Below are 21265 nucleotides of genomic sequence, written 5' to 3'. Positions count from 1 at the left end.
AAATAAAAAATAAAAACATATAAAATGTTAGCAATGTTAATGTGAATGAAAACAACATGATTACAAAATGTTGAGACCAAAAAAAAACAAAAACAAATTGCACAATCCATGGAACAAACTGTAACTGGAGTAGCATGTCTGGCGCTTTGATAGAAAACACATGCTGGCCTGAAGAGCACAATGCTTTGATACAAAGCCAAGCCTAAAATCAAGACCTTTTTTCCTAGCTCCCGTTTCCAATGACAACTGAGACTGCTAGAAGCTTTCATCAATATGATCAAGAAAATAAATTAAATTGAAAAGGGCTTGGTGAGCCCACCATCTTTTGAACATCACATTAAATTACAGTGTCCATGGATATATCATACAGTCACTACATATCTGGGTCAAAAGACAGCATGCAGGCCCCATCACTCCCTTTTAATGTCAGGCCTAGAAAAAGGCCAAGCAAAGAAAAGGTAAACAGGTGTAACAAGGATGTAATGTAATGTAAGCAAAACCCTTCAACTTACAGTATACAAATTGATGCATGCTGATTTGTACACCTTTAAATGGTCAACATGGCAATTAAATTTGGTGAACCCAAACAGCTCCATTACCCCCTCTCAATGTGGAGGTGCAGCAGAGCACCATGATACTTTACAAAAGACCCAGCACCCCTTTCATGCCTGTCTAATGCTGTGTTAGTCAGTGACCATGGTAGAAGTACCAGGCTGTGTTGGCTGTAAATAATCAGAGGTACAACTCAGTCCTCCCATTATGCAGCTGCTGGTTCAGCACTGAGACTCATCTCTAATAACAATAATGGTATTACAGCAGTGATGGCTGTTATCACAAGTTTATCTCACTCTCCAGGTGCATGATGGAGCCTGTTGTGCTGCCTGATATGAAAAGCATAATTAAACCATGCATACTTAATGGAATCTCTCTGCTGATGAGAGTCAAACAAACAAGATAAAATGGCATACAAACATACAAACATTTTCCTGAGTATTTTAACTGGGAATATTCATATTTCCTCGCAGTTTGTGAAGCACAGCTAGCATACGGCTAAGTCACATCTGATGTTTTAGTGCATTTCTGCATGTTAACTACACTCTTCCTGCTGTAATCAGGCTGTCTCAGGCTCTGGGCAGCTGATCATTAGCATCTGCTGCAGTGGCCAGGTTTCCTGTTATTAGTAAAACTGCTGAGGAGGGCGTGCCTGACCCAAGGGTATAATGAACCTGGCCCACCCCAGCAGGAACACAAGGGTCTTAACAGGCAATACTCTCTGTGCCTTAGGTGTTACACTTTAATCAACATCAGCCAATGTCTTATCAATAATCACCTTATCTTGCTTGGAGTCTGCACTACTGTATCCTCATCAAGCTGTCATGCGGGCAACCAGGGATTTAGACCTTGATCAGATCAGGAACTGCTCGACTACTAGCATAGCATTTATGCTTTTCTGATGCTTCTTCCGAATAAATCATGCCTGTCGGATAGATGGAGATCACAGCTTTGTAAGCACATCATTTTGAGTCTCGAATCCTACTAGCAGCAGGAATGGTGTCAGCAGTTGCTCTGTCTGAGAGTCAAGCAGTTAAAAAAAACAACAGGTGAACATTCCACTAGTCTGACATGTTTGTTCATGACAAGAAATGTTAAATGTAAATGATGTATCATCAAGAGAATAATTTTGATCATCCACTTCACTGATTTGATTTAACACAAGGGACAGAAGTAGCCTTTGTTCACTAAATATATTTTGGACAAGCTGTTCTGTCAGTTCAGCCTTTTGCCAGTTTATAGTTCTTTTAGATTTGTGTTCTTGTGTGTGTTTGAAATGCTAAGATTCTAGTATTTTGTCACATATTAATTTCAATTAAAATGGACTGAAAAGGTACTGTATACAGTATAGGACCCATTCCATTCTCACCCAATTGTGTTTCCTTCACCTGATACAGACTTAGTGATATATCAATTTGCCTTGCAATGCACTACCTTTAAAAAAAAAAATAATCAGCTAACCAGAGGACAAACCCTTTTGATTTAGCTAATGATGTGGCATCTGATTACTATAGACCTACTTTACACCTACTTTCAGGTCAAATTTTACATTTTTTGCCCAAATAGTAGTAAGGATCGCAAAAAAATTAAACATAATTGTTTAAATTTTTCATTCATTCAGTATATAGGCATTAGTAAATATACTTCAGAGAACAATGGAAATTATAATAAACACATGACCATTAATGTTTTTTTAATAATACGTTTATCCTGTATCATGTACACACAAATACCACATGACATGTCAATTGGATTAAATGATTTAATATAAATATTGGCAGGCCTGAACTTCAGTGATGGTTGCGTATAATCAACAGCTGCTAACATAATAAACAAAATGCAAATATGGATGTGTGTCTGGGCATGCCAACCAAGACTGTAAGACAGAAAAACAATCGTGCAGCTGACACAGTAAAGCTCCATTGGTGTGTTCATCAAGGCAAAGTAACAACCACTTTCTGCACATCATGTTGTCACTTGTTGACAAAAATAATAATGTTCAAACCTCTATCGACAGCAGTGCCTCCATGCTGTTACTGCTAAGTGGCTCATGCGGTTAATGTTACCTCTTCAAGCTTCCATTCATGCCAGTGTCGCAGCCACTTTTATCCACACACACACACACACACACACACACACACACACACACACACTTCAATTGAGCTGAACATCAAACAGCCCTTTAATTACAACTATTTGATGTGGAATATTATCATAATTATGGCAGAGCACCACTGAGGCCACAGATTTGTCACCCTGAGATAGTAGGCTCCATCCATTTTTTACTTCGTAGTTAATATGCCCCAACCCTCATCCGAGCTGTATAAAAGGAAAAACACTGTAATAAATCCCTTTATCAGCATGTCTTAGCAGAAACTCATTAGCTAAATATGACCCAGTAGAGATATTTAAATCTTAAATAAACTGCAATAAATTGTCAAAGCAAAGTTAAATACAGCACGAGCAGTAATGTTCTGCACTTCTCAGAAAGTAATTATATGCATCCAAGAGTCTGGACTTACACGGTCATATTTTGCCAACATGAATGTGACACCTCAGACCATAGGTGCAGAAGTGTGACCACAATGCGGGCTGCACTGTCACAGACACAACAACAGAGCCATACAAGCTGAGACGACTGAACAAAAAATAAGACCGCCTTCCTTGTTCTTAGTTTCACATCAAAATGTCTATTGAATACATCTGCTTTGCTAACCCTTTAAACACCTTTTTAGATCCCGTCAACAGCATTGCCACATCGTGACTGAAATAGATTTAACAGGTGAAATCAACAAGTGATCAAAGATTTTCCCCACAGGAGAAGCACCTTTTCTAACAGGCATGTGTCTGTCACAAGTTGTCTGAACGAGAAGATATAAGGGTTGTATGAAAACTCTTAAAACGGCTGTTGTCATCCCATTTTCTGCTGCCTCATTTCCTCCAATCAAAGGCACAGCGAGGGAAAACAGTCTGCAGGGGAGGAAATGCTTCAGCAGTTTCCCAGCAGAAAACTTTGTCTTCTCCTGACCAGGGAACTAAGAGGCCAAGCAGCCCAGAACTATGGGATCGAAGGCCAACCCACTTATGACAAAGACAAGCTAAGCGTAGTTCACCAAAAAAGAGGCAAATCATGCTTTCATAACCAGGGCAACATCACTGAAAACGCTTACGTACAGAGAGTGGACAAAATGACAGTATACTGCCAGTTTTCTTTATGCTATGAAGCTTGTAATGTTTAATTAGTGACATTCTCAGAGAGGAATATTTTACTTTTCCCAACTGGTCATTTTCTTTTAACACCAGGGGTCCAGGGGGTAAGGTGTTTTTGTTCAGGTACTACTTTAATAATTTCAGGTAGTTCTTGTCAAGGTTATGTTTATGGTAGGGCCAGCTGTCAGCTGTTCTTTGATATTTTATTGAGCTCTGTATGTGAATGGATCAATCTAGTAAGCAGCTGCAGTTTCATTTCATCCTTCTCCAAAATGTGTCCGATCAGCGTTTTGCCAAAAATGTCAAAAGAAAATTACAGTAACACTAGGGACCATCTTGCAATGGGATCACACCAGCCCAGCACCAAACTGAGCCAGGGGGCATAAAGCGCGTGTGTGTGTGTGTGTGTGTGTGTGTGTGTGTGTGTGTGTGTGTGTGTGTGTATCCGGCGCCTTTGCTTGGACCACACCCATTTTTGAACTCTGCCTTCATTTTGATGTCAACCCCACTTTAGGAACCAATGAACTAACATAGTTAGAGCTGTCCACTTGTGATTGGATCACTCAGAATGGATTGTGAAAACCACTTATTGTCAAAGGTAACAATTGAAATCTGTATAATTTGGGTGCAAAAGCCAAAATTAGACACCTTGGTGACATTGACAGTCACTTGAATAAATCTTTACATTAAAAAAAAAAAAAAAATCATAAACACAACACAAATATCAGCCAGGAGTAGATTAGGGAATCCATTTATTCTTCTGCAAATGGGCCTCCACTTATTATTTTCCCGATCCCTGTCATGTTTGAATGATCTGAATGGCCTATTGAGATGTGCGATGGATACCAAGCAACGAAGCACCATGGAGACTTGGCTAAACCATGGGGCATCAGAAGATGCCTGTGAGAGAGTTGATTAGTGACACATGGGTGATAAAGCCCATTATAACAAGCAATGAGAGCGTCATTACATCAGAGCTGTTAAAAGCTGGCTCAGCACTGACAGTTGAGTACTCTCTCTGTAGAAAATATACAGAGTCTTGGCAACATTTAAAATTAATTAGTCTGGAAGTACTTTTCTAGGGCGTCCGCTCTCTGTGTTGCCAATATCAATATCCCTTCGCTATGGGAAACAACAACAACCTTCGAGCTAGCAAGCTACACGCTAAAATGGCAAGTTTTGAAGAAAATTTGGACCGGGCAAACAGGCAGGCCTGCTTGGTTCTTAGGTGAATGATTTTAAATATTTACAAGGAATATGTATACAGCATTTATCTAACTGGGACGTTTTGGGACTGATTGGTGGGGTTTGCTTTAGACGAAGTATACACAGTGATACACTAGTAAGAGCAAATCACTTTTAACTATGTATCCAACAATTTCAAATAGCTCACGTTACTGTTGTAGAGTAGATAACACTTTGAAAAAACCCACATAATACAGTATGTTATGTGGGGTTCTCTTTTGCAGGGTGCAAATGTTCCACCAAAACAAGTTCCTTCCCAAAACTATTTTACTGAGGCATCGCCGCTGCGTCCGGAGCAGAGTCCTCTGTGTGGAGTTAGCACCGCCCAAGACAATTGTGATTGGTTTAAAGAAATGCAAGAATGTGTGTGTGGTGTAGCCAGACCCTACTCCACAGCGCGGTGGAGATAGGTCTTGTAATGAAATTAGTAAGTGATGAAAAATCCTTTGCCTTCTAAGCAATGCTCTTGGTACCGCTAGCTCATGTTACTCACCTCTTCTTCTGTTTGAGCTAAACAAATCAAAATGTTTCAGTAAACTTAGAGGCTTTTAGAAATTGGCCATTGGTTTATTGTATTGCATCAGTTGGCAACAGTATATTAATTTGTATATCCACATACAGAAAATGAAAAAAATGTTGTTTAAAGTTTAACTTAAAGTATAAATCATGTTACAAGGGCACATTGTTCACTGTATTACACAGCAAATCTCTGATCAAACAATCTAAATAATAAAGATAGACATACACTAATGCAGGATACGCTTCCCGCTGCTTTCTTTAATTCCTCTTTACATGCTGTGATAAAGCCAGGTGAGTTTCCTGGGAAACCGAAAATCTGGAGACGTGTTCTAACTGGCCAGGCGTACATTGTGTGTACGAGTGTGCACACTGTACAAAATAAAAGTCCTTCAACTGTTCAGGTTAAGCAAGGGGGAACTACGGTCACACAATAATTCTGTTAAATTAATCCAGAGTGCAACCATAAATAGTATCAGCTCAACACAAGTTATCAACATAATTCTAACCAAACCCTAATATAAAAATCACTCCCATGAGTTAGTGTGGTGGAAGGCCAAGAATTAATGGACACAGCCTGTAGCCCACAGCATCTGACATTAAGTCCCACCACAAACCACTCTCAAACTGTCCAGTCAGCTGTGCCAGTTAGTGACAATTATTGCACATAAGAGGGAAGCTGATTTGTGATAGTGATGAAAACATCCTCTTTAAGTCATTGATCCATTGGGTGAGATTGAAACTGAGCAGGAAAAAAAATTAGGCCTACTCACAGCCTGCTCAAACCTTTCCATCTAAGCAGAGTTGTATTTGTACTATGCATCTGGCATGTCTTCATAGCTTTGGGACACAAATGATCTAGATCTGGTAGAATCAATCACTGCCATTGATTCCACTTTGTTAGCGTCACCCAGGGTGCACCTACACAGGAAGGTGTTATGATTAATTCACACAATATTGGAAGATGAAGGCAAAGGATACTAATTAGGTAGCTGCAGGAAAGCAAAAGGCAAGTCAATAAACACTGACAATGTAGAATACAGTGCATCCGCATAACAAGCAGGTTGCTTTCATGTTAGGAAAGGTTGATCAGTTGAGCGTTATTCCCAAGGTTCTCATTTTCAACTGGATGCAAGGGGGGATTTCTTTTTGAGTAGGCTTTTCCAGATTCAACTACAAATGGTTAGCTGGATTTGACAAATTGAGAATGAACTGACATATACATGTGAAGATGTCTTATCTGTCTTATCTATCTATCTAAGTATTGGCAGATAATCAATATTAAAAATACTCTGATCCAGCTAGGGCAAAAAAGGTGATTTGCAGATAAACTGTGACTTTCTCTCATGCAGGTGGCTATGGTTGTGGTGTAAAGTGCATCTTTTAAACAGATGACATAAGGCAATGTGAGGAGACACCTCGATGGGTCTTGTCAGCACTACTTCTTTGAAGTCAGCTTGGTAAACCTTGAGAATATTCATTGACCGTTCCTTAAGAATATTCATGAGATTGAATGCAGTTTCATTTCAAAACCATGCAAGACCTGAGGCACGATGAATATTCAGTAACATTACGTCCACGTTTCTCTCTCTCTCAAGCTTATGACATCAAGATATCAAAAGAATAATCAGGTATTCAACACATAGTTGTTGAGAGGCGCTAGTGCCAGAACTTTCGAGCCTGACAAATGAGGATAGAGGGGTATTGGAAAACGTTTACACAATGGCTCTTGGGTGTTAATGTCCTTCCTGTGCTCATGAAGCTGGACAGGTCATGATTTGCATTTAATGATGATTAACTCTGACAGATCTATTTATACCGACAATCTTGAGTAAATGTTTTCTCTGTGGCATTAAGAAAGCTTTATATATTAATAATACCAAAAAACATATAACATAAGGGATATACAGTGTATAGCTCACTGCAGCAAAGAGTAACCAGCAACAGAATATAGTAAAGCTGGTAGGAGGAGTATGGTAGAAGAACATCCAGACAATCTGACACTTTGCTCATCAGAGTGACAGCTCATCAAGCTGAAAAATATGGGTCAAAGATAATCTGAGGAAAAATTAATCTAATCGCACTCCATCAGTCTCTTCAAATTAGAACATTGACAGTCGAAAGAGGAAGTGCCATTACTGTCACTTATTTTCATTATTAGAGTAAAAAAAATGAAATAAATGATTGGAAGAAGAAAGAAATCCACCCACTCATTTCGCTGTGGACAAAACCGCAGGAGGTATAAGTAGGTCAAGTGATACGTGGAGATATTGCTCTCATTTTTCATCTGAAAGGTAAAAAGTAATATCTAAAGAGTGGGATTCACCTTATGAAGCCTCCTTTATGAACTAAAGAAAGGTTTGGTGTGTGGTCAAAGGTAATTTGATAGAGAGGTGAGCTGGCTTGATGCTGCAGGGACAGTGCGTGACAAAGCAATGTGGATACAGTGAACAATAAAGTCATATTAGGAGCTTTGCGGAGCCTTGTTGATGGAGAGGTTGGTCATTATTGATGTTGTTGTTTTGAGTACTGCAAATGCTGTGTCTCTCTTAGGCCTCTCCCAATGTACCATGAATATAAGAATCTACAGTGTTAGCAACATCTATTAGGTTTCATCCTTTCATCCATATTTTGGAATATGCCGTAAGGGGACCCCCCCCCCTCCCCAGACACGTTTTGGTGAAGTGGTGGAAAGAAAAAAAAATGTCCCAAATTCACAAAAAAATGCCAAAGTCAACTTTGTGGGGTTTTAGCAAAGCAAGGGCACAGCTTCCTGCTGCGAGGTGACAGTGCTAATCTCTGATCCACCATGCCACTGTTTAGGCAGCTGATGGTGTGTGGGTGTGAATAATTATCACCTTAAAAACTGGACGACACAGACTCTTGTCAGCTTAATTTATATTTGCACCACACTTTCCTCATCAACTTTAGTACAGCCTGTGATTTTCAATGTCTGGAGGAAAAGTGAAGGGAAGCACTCAGGACAGGAGGTGGATCCCACAAAGAAGAGTGCCAGGCTATGAAGAACTAGTAAGACTGATGTGTGTATGGGAAGACCGGAGCCGAATGTCTATGCCAATGCTGCCCACACACCTTTTCATCGCTGACAAGAATCCATAAATTAAAAAATTTGGTTCTACAGTCATGCTAGCATCTCTTTGAGGCTGTACTTAACATAAGTCCTTGAAGCTATATGCTACTATCAGCAATGTTATCATGTTAATTAGGGATGCTAAATTAGATTTAGTTTTTTTATGACCCATAGCCGACCCTCATTAACCTACATACGCAGCCACTTTCCTGGAACCGCTTGTGTGTCCGACACAAGTCTGCAGCTGTCCGCGGAGCTGGAGCATATATGTCAGAGCCTGTCTCCACCACAGCCACCCACCAGCGAGGTTGTCAACTGTGTGTCTGCCTGGCATACTCTGTGTGTAAGACGGACGATTTAACCCGCTAGTCCTTATCAATACAGCGGCATGTGTCACATAGCTCTCCGCTGTGAGCACCGTCCCACAGAAAGCCAGAGACATAGCAGGAAAAAAAGAGCTTAAAACACAACTTGTTAATTCAAGGTTAGCACTAGTAAGTTAACTAGCAGTTAATAAATATATTGTATAGCCTATTTTTGTTTAACATGCAAAAAAATGTTTGTTTTATTAATATTGCTTTTAACTGTTTAAGTGATAATAAGTCAAAATTCTAATTGTCGGTTAACGGTTAATCATTAACTAATGCTGATGCTAAACTGATGTTATGTTTACCATGTTCAGCATCTTAGTTCAGCATATTAGCATGCTAACATTAGCACTAAACACAGTACAGCTGAGGCTAATGGGAATGTAATTAGTTAGTATAGTGAAGATATTTAGTTATAAACCTGATTTCAGTCTGGACCAAAGTGTTAGAACAACAAACAGACTGACACTGCTATCCATAAAGCCATGACACTAGAATGGATAAAAATAGCAAAAATATTAAGCAACCAACAGTGACGAGTATTTGTATTTGGTATGTCTGGGAGAGAAAGACGGCCAGGACGAAAGGGCAGGGGGACAGAGGATGTTTTGGGAGGAGCGAGGGGTTAGAAGATGGGAACTTTGCCTCTTTTGTCAAACCAACTTGAGTGTTGGTGTTATAACTAGCAGCAGGTGTACAACGTCTGGATCCTTTATTCAAGCCTTATATGAAGAGGTTTATTTTTTTAAACAGCCGTATAATCACAGTTTCATCTGGATTTGATGTTCCTTCTGTCTGATTATTAAAGCTTTGATTATGAAAGAGAACAAAGCTGTGAGCTTCCATGCCTAGCTCACCTGGCATATTAGCAGCTTCAGCCTGTTCCAGCTATCCAAGCAAGCATATAATTGTTAATTCACCAAACTGTTCATAAAAAGGTCCATGAATTAAGTAATGGCAGAGAAAAAACGTAGGCAGATATTTTTACTTATCCTATAAAGTTAATGGTCCATTTTACATATCTACAAAATGCGTTTTTTTGTGAAAGAGTGTAAGAGCAACACACTACAACAACCACTTGTCATAGCTCTTCAGCCTACTTAAAATGATTTTCAACAAAGGCTCCAATTACTTTTTAAACAGTCCCCCCATAGAGTAGAACCTACAGTTCTATTTCATTTAGGCTTTGTGCATGCGCGAAGGGATAAACCCAATGGCAACAGCTCTTGGAGGGCTATGCCTATACTCATAGAATCTGGAGTTACAATAACGTAACTATCGTATTTCATTCAACAAATGTTTCTGCTTTCACAGCTGCTTTTGCCATAAAATGCCAGTCAACAGAGAGGGGGGCTGTGGGGCCCCTGACCAGTCAAAATCACTGTAGCAATCAATCGCTGTGAATTGCTTTCTTTCAACAGAGAGACGAGTACGTTTCAATGGAGGCAGAGAGCGGTCAGATTTTCAGGTGTTTTAAATCAGTTCTTTGTACTGCAAATTTACAGTAATCAGTGAAATCAGTGACTGTACGCTTCAGATGGAACGAAAACGGTGTGTATGCCACTTTATTGCACACAGTATCATAGTGCCGTCGGGCAGAACATTTTGGAACTACTTTACACGTCACCGTTTCAACCTGGAGCAATGCTTCCTAAATTAATTTGCTGTGACCTGATGTTCCCTGCTTTCTGCTGTGAGGCTTGAATAAATATAAAGCAATAGCGGAAAGGTACATGTCTGGACCCCTCCTGGTCTGTCTGCCTGTTTGGGTTGAGAGAAAGCATTCTGGGATTGGTTCCGTATCATAGGTGATACTGTAGTGCTGATACTGTGGCCTGGAAAGCAAACAGCTGACAAAGACATCCGTGGCATGCAGAGATATGGTGGGAACCATTGTTGTACTGTGTGTGGCAAATGGACAACTCCATTGGCCCAGTTCACTCCGGCCTCCTCAGTCTGATTGTTGTGGGTGGACTAGTATGTTTTATCAAGGTGCCATCTGTAAGTCTACATGAGGGCTCTTCACAACCATCTGTCTGTTGACATCACACCGAGTTCTGTCCTCTACTGCGACTGCTGCCTGAGCCCGGGAGGCAGGGCCAGACGAGCAGGTGCCACTATGGTGAACTTGGCTTTCTGAGAGGGAAACGGAGCTTTCTCCTTATATAAATGCTTGGCTTCTTTAATTCTATTATAGGGATAATTACATAAAGGCCATATAACTATATAAATAGTAAATACAAGTACAGTATATGTCTGAAATAACTAAGAACATTAAATAACCTGAAAATCAATTTTCTTTCTCCAGTAAAGAGGATTAGATAAACCTTAAAACACTTCTCACAAAAGGGGTGATGTAGGTGAAAGTATTGATATTAAATGGTGGAAATATTCCCAAGAATGAAAGAAAAACAAGCAGACTTGTTATCTAGTCAAGTAGGGATTTTTACCATATTTTTTCAAAACGGAGCCTCAGCTTTGCCAAAATAACTGTGCACCTTCCAGTTTGTCTGAGCCTTGGACTTTGAAGAGAGCTCAAGTTGCAAACTAGCAAAGACAGCGGACCAAAGACTCCTTTGTTCCCATCATAGACTAAAGGTTCCTATGAGGGTTAAATTAATAACAATTAGCCTTGGGAATGTTACCTGCACCAATAAGGTGAGGCAGAGAAACTCAAGTTTTCTAAATTTTCTTTAACTTTTATTGTGGGCCCCTATTTGAAACTAGCCTGGTCCTACCAGACTCTGGTACATTTCATTTGTACAGAGAGTCTGGCCACTCTCCATTGACAAGTGTTAACTTCCTTGAAGGCGGGTACTCTGTTGAAGTTTAAAACTATTGGATCTGCCCAGAGCCACTCTGGTAGCCTGGCTCCGCCCTCCTACGTATTGTCTGGACCAGGCTAACAAGAGGGGAGACAACAACAACTATCAGCTTAGCATCGCTAGCGTCAGCCTTAGCTAACTCCTTCACCACTAACGGAGCGAGCTGGAAAATCAAACTGTTCCCGAACCCCGTGGGGAGGAGGGCCACAACATCATGGCCACCAACAAAACTCAGTAAAGACTGTTCTTGCTCGGGCTTTAACTTCCGGATATTCGGCAGCGTTGCCACAACGGACCGCATCTTTCTCCGCCGCCATTACGGAACTATAACTCAAACTAGCGCACGGTGTCGGTACACGATCCGTTCTGCCTGCACGATCCATTCTGCACATGCGCAAGATAATACTGTTTTACCGAGGATACGACCTGCACGATCTGTTCCACGCTAGCCTGTGGCTAGCCTCCACCGGGAAGCTAACGTTAGTTTAGCTAACAGCTAATTTGGCTAACTGCTAGCTGAAAGCTAGATTCAGTCTAAAATAACGTTAACTCAAACTTAATGGAAAAAGCAGGCTACAGCTAAATTAAGACTTCACAGTAATAACAATAAAGACAAGTATTGAGTGATTGTATTTTAAATGAGCACAAGTAGAACTGACGTAACAGCTGTTCTATATGTTAGGTGTTTGTTATATATGTCAACGTTTATTTTCAAGTTTTATTTTGAGGGTCTTTTAAAGTTATTACATGCTGTCTCAGCTAGCAGTTAGCCGAATTAGCTGTTAGCTAAACTAACGTTAGCTTGCCTATGGAGGCTAACGGCAGACCGCTACAATCAGCTAGCAGTTAGCCGAATGAGCCGTTAGCTAAACTAACGTTAGCTTGCCTGTGGAGGCTAACGGCAGACCGCTACAATCAGCTAGCGGTTAGCCGAATGAGCCGTTAGCTAAACTAACGTTAGCTTGCCTGTGGAGGCTAACGGCAGACCGCTACAATCAGCTAGCGGTTAGCCGAATTAGCTGTTAGCTAAACTAACGTTAGCTTGGCTGTCGACCGGAAGCGTGGAACAGATCGTGCAGTGTCGTAAATCCTCGTACAACCGCGCATGCGCGAACATTTTGCGCATGTGCAGAACGGATCGTGCAGGCAGAACGGATCGTGTACCGACACACGTCATGACCTCAACGTCATCGTTCTCAGCCGCTCCCTCTGTTCGCTGATTGGACCGCCAAAGATTTGGTCAGAGAAACCCAAGACTATACCGCAAACCCAGACGGAGTACTGAAGGAAAATGAAAAGCGAGCAGAAGTACGTAGGAGGGCGGAGCCAGGCTAATTTGAAACCACAGTGCTTCACGTAGTGTCCTCCTCACACAGATTGCATGTACTGCTGAACTTGTCCATTTGACAGGATCTGCTAAGCACTGCAAATATCAAACATGTTTGGCACAGAGGGGTACTTGTTTGGGAACAGCAGGGCTCTAACCTTCTCAGAGCAGGGCGGAAATAATGGTTTGCAAAATATAAAAATATTACAAATATTCCAACTATTCTACTTTTGCTGTCTGGAAGTGTCACAAACAAGTTGTATCAGTAAATGTGAGCAAGAGCATGACACTGGCTGCATGCTTCAACATCTGAAAGACCAAGCATTATATATTATTCTACATTTCCATGACACCTTTAACACTCATATACCTCACACACTCCCAACCAATCTGACCAGCGCATACTGCAAAGTCCTTCACTCCTCAGCAGCAATTAGACTCCAACTGTTGCTAGCATGTTCCATTATGGTTATATTAACCCTGTTCAAAGATGGCGAAAAATGTTTTGCAGAAAGGAAAATACTAGGTTGCAGTAAAGTAGCAGTGTGATGTACAGTACTGTGGAAATTATAGTCCTTGACTAAGTTAAGGCTGTTGATTTTCAATATTCAAACAATATTTAAATCCAATTTAGTTACCCATTACTTTTGCATTAAAGTGCTCATATTATGCTCATTTTCAGGTTCATAATTGTATTTAGAGGTTGTACCAGAATAGGTTTACATGGTTTAATTTTCAAAAAACACATTATTTTTGTTGTACTTCACATTGCTGCAGCTCCTCTTTTCACCCTGTGTGTTGAGCTCTCCGTTTTAGCTACCGAGTGAGGCATCACACTTCTGTACTATCTTTGTTGGGAGTCACACATGCGCAGTAGCTAGGTAAGGACTACTACCCAGTCAGAAGCAGAGTATGAGGGCGTGCCACGCTAGCAGCTAGGCGAGCATTATAACGTGTTACAGAGTGACGCACGTTCGTCTCGGAAGTAAAGGCTGAACTACAATAGAGCAGTTTGGAGCAGTTTGTGAACAGTGTTTTCTGTTGGAGATGGTAAGTCCCTTTGGGGTGGACTTTGGGCTTTTTCACTTTGTAAACCTATTACATGCACAAAAAAAGATATATAACACTATAAAGGGAAGGGGAAATATGGGCACTTTAAACTTTTGCTTTTACATTAGCAAGTAGAACCATGTTGAAATCAGATTTGTATTTCATGTGGGTGCTACAAATTAATAGCAAGCGCTTTCAGAGCGTGCCAGCTCTTGGTAAAGGTTCATTATCCTTACCGGATAGGCACAGAAGATGAGTGCATGTGTGTGAGTGAGAGAAAGAGAGAGACAGAGAGGACTGGACTTGACCTCACTGCTACAGGGCACTCAATTATAACAATAGGTAACATTTTTTACAAGTCAGACTCACTCGCACTCCCTCTGGATAATTCTGCACAGCTTTGATGGATCTTTCATACGCGTTTCTTTCGGTATCAAGCTAGTAAATATCCTACGGGATATTGGTATTGTAGGATGGGTATGTTTCTCGTCTTAGAAGCAGCTATTTAAGGATGCAGTACATGAACATAATTACACAGTGGCAGTTATATTATAAGCAGGGCGAAGCAGAATGTCTGGGACAATCAATACTCAACTCAAACTCATACTCAAGACAATAGGGTCAACTATTGTCTATACAGTGCAACTCTCCATGTCTAATCAGCAGCAACATGCATGAAACTAGATTTAAAAAAATAATGGTCTAAAAGCTCTACAATGCATCTACAAAACTGTGTTTAAAAGAGTCCGTAACCAGTAAGTGGATTACTGTTGTGAACACAGCACACATTCCTCTCTGTTCTGACTTATTATATCTCCCTCTATTTTCCACTTATTCATCTAAAATAACATTTCTAGGGTGATCTTTAAAGCACTTTTCAGCATGGCTGCCACACCTTACCTAACCCTATCCCACTCAAATCCAAGCACTTTTGAAGAACTGTAGAAATGTATACGTTACGTCACAGTTTTTGCAGCTAACCCCAACATGTCTATCAATGTATCATTTTGTCAAAGTCTCTTATAGCTAAAACTGGAGCAATCTGAATGTCCAGAGTGAGGTTTATGCCTTACTTATGATGGAGAAGCATACAGTACTGTACGAGCCAAAGAGAAGCTCAAAAACTTAGCATTCAGCACACTCCATTCAAAAGCCCTTCAATCCATTTATAGATGTTGTAAAAGAGCAATAAAAAGGAACAGCCTTGCATAGACACTTTTAAAGTCTTGACACGTCCTGAGTCATCCGTATATTGAAACCAAACAGGTTCTTATCCCTTTAAAAGTAATTATTGGCATGCTTAGAGGATTCAAATACATGTCATCTGTTAATTGGATGCTTTACCAAAAGCAAATTAAGTGTTAGCTGTTTTTACTAGAGTTAAGAAGTGACTGATAGGGAAGTGGTAACACTGTCAAAAAGGATCTGACCGTAAGATGATGTACCAAATGGGTCCTTCCCAATGGCCAGTTTTAAAATGATTAAAGTCCTACATGTTTGCTAGATTACTAGATACTACCTCTGATGAAGTGCTACATAACATAATAAAGTAGGTTAAGCCTATGCTCTGCACAAGACATTATGAAATATTTCTTGAAATACCAACATACCAGTAACAACCAAATGACAAAAGAAAAATTAATGGCGTCATTAATTACGCAAGTAAGTGGGAAGAGTGGTGTATACTATGCATATGAATGAAGGAGTCAACATTAAGCCTCTGTAGCTTTACTTGCATTTTGCCGCTTCACATGCATTCATTATTTTGTAGTAGACTAATAAACTGACTTAGGTGGGTGAATCAATCCATGCTTTCACCAAAAGGTAAACCCTATCTTTCATAGGATACAACATAATAGGCGTGCCCCATGTCTTTGGGTGCACATGAGACCACCAGCGAGCAGCGGGATAAGTACTGTGATGGGTAAAAATTAAAACCTTATACAGTCTATGGTAAAAACACATCACATCAACTCGTAAGTGAGAATACCAAAAGAGGAAGAGGGGGAAAAAAAACTCTAAACTTTAATAATGTATGAGGCGTGTTAGCTTGTATTTAATTGTAGGCACGTTACAGTAACGTTAGCTAGTGTTACCATGGTAAAAACTCTCATTAGCATGTTTTAACATATAGTAATGAGGTAGGCTATGTAACTGCAAAAAATGTTCTCGAGGAATAAAACAGTCACACGTTACATGTAAATGTGACAAACACCTCAAACTAAATACCGTTACACACTCACCCGTTACACACTCACCTGCCTGAGGTCTGCTACCACTTTTCTTTGATTTCAGAGTTAGCTTTGCGGCACACAGTAAAGTTGAGGCTTTTCTTTTTCTTTCTCTCCAGTGAAATGCCTCCCCCGAGAGTCAAACGGGAACAACCCTTGTCAAAGGTAACGTGTGAGAGGTGGGTGGTCGGTAACGTAAATGCTGACAGAGACGAATTTTTACATCGAAAACAAAGGAGAAAAGAGTAGGGTGAGTACGGACGGTGTCAGTGGCTTCGGTCTAGCTATTTTCAGTTACTCCGTCCTCTGTGTTTTTTCGTCCCATCTGTAGATAAAGCGTGCCTCCTCGTCTCCGTGTAGGCAGCGAGACATAAACCGGCAGGGTAACTCAATGTAGCTTACTGAATGAATGGTGGGAGGAGTGTGTGTCGGTCTTTTTTATTTCCAGCCCCCATGTACAGTGAGAGAGCGTCACCGAGCTGACTTTACTGCGCGTTCAGGTCACAGCGAAAGTAACCGTTGTTCGATTTACTGTCTCGTTACTAAACCCGTTGACGCCGTTTTAATTTAGTGGAATTACCAACATTTAGGCTACAGTAAATGATGTTTATGAGCTTTCCGATGTAATTGTCATAATTTAGTGTCAGTTAACACCATATAGTTAAAGAAATCGAAGCCAACTACCATCGTATTTCCCTAGTCGACTGATCGTGTGTAAGAAAAGTTTCCGATGGGACGTGAACGCAACAACGTGCAAATATAATTTAAGCCAAAAAAGGCATTTTATCAATCTGTTTATTTTACCAGCATACATATAATACACTTAGCTGATAATGAGAGGCAATGAAGAAAATGCAGCTTTGATTGTTAACACATGACAAAGATTAAAGGTCATGAACAGCGATGTCTGCTTGGAGTTGGAGTGTTTGGTCATTTCATTTACACACCAAGCAGAGCAGTTCTACTTCTATCAAACCAATATTTTTATCAGTTCTGTTTTTCAGCTTTTTATTTGTTCTAAAAAAAAATAAGGGTTTTTCTTTTTAGTCAGATTACTCATTTGCATTGCATGTATTAATATCCTTAAATTCTGTGATCATTGTCAATGTCCACAACAAGGGGTGAGGTCTAATTTTCAAATAAGTCTCATTCATCCACCAGGCAAATCAAACCATCAAAACACCAAAAGGTCACAGCCCCTCTACACTACTTTTTCATTTCAGGTTTAGACTTTGTAATCTTCGCTCATATTGACACATACCAGATGACTGATTCAACAAAACTGATTTATTGATTTTTGTCACAAGAACACCTTCTGCAGTCATTATCAGAGACAACATACACGTCAGGACAGGAGTACCTCATAATCAACCAATTGAGACATACTGTGACACATGGGCTATATTCACCCTAATTTGTCCTGTTAGCTGTATTTTATAGTGCCACTGTTCCACAGGATGATGTCAGTTGTGGGAATGATTTTCAGGAAATTTATCAAATAAAATGTTTGCCTCACAAAAGATTTTTGTTTTGTTATCAATACTGATATAAAAAACTATATATAACCACGTTTTAACTGCAATTTATCATGCCATAAACATCAAGAAACACACTGACTGCATAGATTAAATGTAATCCCTTGTTAAATTGGAAATCCAGACAGTGCTGTGGTGTCCAAAAGTGGCTGCTGGCAACATAAAATAAGATTGTTTAATTACAATGACTCTAGTTTGAACAGATTTTCCTGGGGACCATGACATCAGAGATGTTATGCGGTGATATGTTTAGTTAACTGTTTATTTCTCATTTTCCCTTTATCGTTGTGTCATCAGGTTATTATGTATCATGTAGGATAACTATGTAAGTTGCTGTTGTGTTTCTCTGCACCAAAGCTACATCGACAAATTCCAGTATTTAGCCTACTGTACGAGAGACAATAAATACTGGACGTGAAACGTATTCAGAGTGTGTTGATCGTCCTAGACATGGCAGGTAGTCAGCTGGTCTCAGGTGTGTGAAATGACTTATCAGATGGTACAGTGTTTAAAGCGTTCAACCATTTTCAGATCGGTTGCATTTAAGTGGTTAGCCTGAACATTTCTATGTCAAGTGAGTAGGATGTGTGGTTAAAAGGAGTAACAGATCAGATTTATCACCAAGGAAACAGTCAGTGCAGTGCTGTTACTAGATGATGGAAATTAAGAGTTTATGTACGTTTGTGTGCATGCATGTGTGTCTTTCTTAAGATGTGTTGCATAAGACTATATTCAGATCAAACAGCACTTCAACTACCACTTAATACTTGTTCCATTTAACATGACTTCAAACCGAATAATCAGAGGGTGAGATTATATCTTCACCTTCACATCCATGCAGCAACTTATACAGACACACAGACACACACACCTTGACAGTGTCTCTCCATGAGCATCTATCGCTACATGTGGGGAAGCTAGGGAAATGATGCTCTTTAGAGATGATTTCCTGTGGCATATCCCTGTTTGATGTGGCAGAGTTGGGCTTCCATGCTTCTCTCTCCACAGGTAGGCGTTAATTCAGCAGCTCCAGCTGCTGCGCTTTGTTATGATATTCACCTATTTTAAAATGCCAACCAGAATCCACAGGCAGGAAGGGTAGGACGGCTGGTAGGGGTCTCCTCTGCAGGTGGGGTTACAGCAGGGTGATGAGTTTGTGACTTTTACTGTCTGTTACTATCTGTCAGAGAGAGGGGGAACAAAAATGGAATGATGAGAATACCAAGGCAGACACTTGTGGACTGTATCGTCGAAATGCCAATTCAGCAACTTGTTATGACTTTGAAGGTCTGCTGGAATTTCACAGCAAGTTACGATTTATTCTAGGGCTTCACTGCGTCAAGTCTGAGGGGGATCTGAAACAGCATTGACTTAACATAATTCTCTATATCTGCCAAATTAAAGACATCTACTCAAATATCTACTCAATATATGTGACAGCTATCCCACAGGTAGAAGCCAGAGACAAATGCTGATGTCAGGAGCCATCCCACATTGACTGAACTTGTTTTTGTGTATTTTGAGTACAATTTAGTTACATTTTGCCACACTGGAAATATGAAAACAGAGACATGTGCCAGTGGGCCCGGAACAGAAAGTGGAAGTTACTGTGACTAGAACTCCTCTTATTGACTATCAACAGATACCTTCTCTGGCCAAGGGGGTGTACTTTATCTGGTTTCTTTGTACCCCATCTAGTGGTTGTTTGTCCATAATACAATGCAGTAGCAAATAAAATATCTACAGTACAGTGTCTGGCAAACCATTAAAAATGGTTTCCACTGGTTCTTTTAATTCTGTTGACATTCAGAGTTTATATCCTAAGATCCTAAGGTTTTGTGTGTGTCTTTAGTTTATGTGCAAAAATTCTTTTTTTCTCAAGCACATAGTTATGTAGATAATGGAAGATAAAACAAAAGTCCACCAAGAAAAGTTACATTAATAACATGACATCTCAAGAGTAAAAGAAATAATTCAAACTTGAATGACCTCAATTAAGACTTTAATTAAAGAAAACTTTAATGGCTTTGGAGGAAGCTTTCAAACTTTTCCCAGCAGGGGGCATGTTCGGTCACTATTTAATCCATTAAAAAAGATTCACCTCAGTGGAGCTGCCCTGTGATCATGAAGTTAGACTGAAATAGACTGTTACTCTGCAAAACTGACAAAAAAAGTTCTGTTGATGTTTCTCTGAATTATATCATTTGTACTTTCATTCAATAAAGATTTTAAACTTGGTCCAAAAAAGTAATTAATTTGATATTTTGAATATATTTTAAATCAGACAGATGGGTATCAATGTTAGTCACTTAATCTATTATTAATGAACTTAACTGTTTAGCGACAGTTGTACAATGATAATACTGTTTTGCAATAAATCTCCTAAAAATTTGTATGAGTGTACAATGTTGTTAAAATTGAAAAGGAAATACTCCTTGAAAAAGCAACAGGTTTGTTATGCAGTTACTACAAAGTACATGTCTTCAAATCCATGACTTTCATTTTGACTACTAGAGTCGGTCTGTTTTGTTGAAAGAGCAAGTGGTCTTAACTCTCCAGTTCATAACAAAAAAGCATTAATATCTCAACATATCAAACATTGCATCCAATAAGCGTCTTTACTGCCATCTAATGTGAGTCTGGTTTAGATTGACAGTGCACTACAAACTGTAAATGATCCAGCAGCTCGCTGCACTCATACACACTAAACCTCAGAAAGTTACATCATTCAGCAAAGCTGAAACATTTCTCAGGTCTTGCGTCATGGTCCTCTTGGCAGCTGTGCTCCGCTTCCTTCAGTGAAGTGGGGCATTTCCTCAGTGTGCCAGAATGACATGATTACAACCGATGCTGATAGATGCATATCATCTATAAAACTTTTGAAACTTTTGAAAACTTTTTTAATAATTAACAAAAACTTGTTTTCCCCTTAAGGTAAATACATTTTGTTTGTCTAAGAGAATACTTACTTAATACAACTATCTCCAATACACCTGGGGAGAGTCTAGGAAATAACAATACCCCATCTGGAAAGTTTATAAGAGAGTAAAACAAACACTGATCCGTCTGGAAGAGATAAGCAGAAAGAGAGGCGCTTAAAAAAACCCTAAACAGTTGCAACTGGCTGCTAAAATCCTGTTAGTCTTTTTGTTTAAAGGACTAAAACAGATGGTAAAACAGGAGAGTGACTCCTTTGTTTGTTCACAACCTCCAACTTTAACTACAATGCAACTGCATGAGCAACTGTTTAAATTTGATTTGTTTTTGCCATCTATTGCTTACAGTATGTACTGTATAACTTGATAAAAAGCTAAG

The 21265-nt window shown here is 39.8% G+C and overlaps 1 protein-coding gene across 6 annotated transcripts in view; it reads right to left on the bottom strand.

Annotated features, from left to right (window-relative positions):
* gdpd5b (glycerophosphodiester phosphodiesterase domain containing 5b) overlaps positions 1-16888 on the bottom strand; it is a 45483-nt gene extending 28595 nt beyond the window's left edge. For 3 of the 6 annotated variants that reach the window (XR_004104161.2, XR_004104162.2, XM_031294879.2), the window contains exon 1: positions 16443-16887. The gene's annotated coding sequence lies outside the window, so the exon portion shown is untranslated. Of the gene's footprint in view, positions 1-1330; positions 1478-16442 lie in introns of all 6 variants that reach the window. The other 3 variants (XM_031294878.2, XR_004104160.2, XM_031294880.2) reach the window with 3 other exon arrangements.
* Between the last annotated feature and the right edge of the window lie 4377 nt (positions 16889-21265).

Source organism: Sander lucioperca, chromosome 5 (assembly GCF_008315115.2).
Source record: "Sander lucioperca isolate FBNREF2018 chromosome 5, SLUC_FBN_1.2, whole genome shotgun sequence".
Lineage (NCBI taxonomy): Eukaryota > Metazoa > Chordata > Actinopteri > Perciformes > Percidae > Sander > Sander lucioperca.
The sequence above is the reverse complement of the archived record's forward strand: the minus strand, read 5'-3'. Positions and strand labels throughout refer to the sequence as shown.